We start from the raw sequence: 546 nt of genomic DNA on the forward strand, positions 1-546 counted from the left end.
TATGTACATGGGGTCTGGCTTTGCTTTTGATTCCCAGTCATTGTAGCAAGACTTGTATAAAAAGTCCCACTTTGACTCGAAGGAATGCTGCCTTTCAGTAGGTGGCACTGTGGAGGATTTATTCCATCTCCCTTATTTGCATATTACCCAGAGCGTGCGTGGCCATTTGAGTCTCCTCACTTATTTATAGTATATAGTTGCTCTCCCTAAGGAGAAAAGAGCGTTTCTGACCCCTATTGCTTTTTCAAACACGGTCTACACCTCTCAGGTGCCGAGTTACAGGACGGTGAAAACAGTGAGTTTGTGTTAGACGTGAATCGTGCTCTGATTCATGCTTTAACCTTATTGCTTTTTCAAACACGGTCTACACCTCTCAGGTGCCGAGTTACAGGACGGTGAAAACAGTGAGTTTGTGTTAGACGTGAATCGTGCTCTGATTCATGCTCTAGGCTGGGAGCGCAAGCGTAATGCTTTTTCAAACACGGTCTACACCTCTCAGGTGCCGAGTTACAGAACGGTGAAAACAGTGAGTTTGTGTTAGACGCG

This window comes from Eleutherodactylus coqui, unplaced genomic scaffold, assembly GCF_035609145.1.
Source record: "Eleutherodactylus coqui strain aEleCoq1 unplaced genomic scaffold, aEleCoq1.hap1 HAP1_SCAFFOLD_42, whole genome shotgun sequence".
NCBI lineage: Eukaryota > Metazoa > Chordata > Amphibia > Anura > Eleutherodactylidae > Eleutherodactylus > Eleutherodactylus coqui.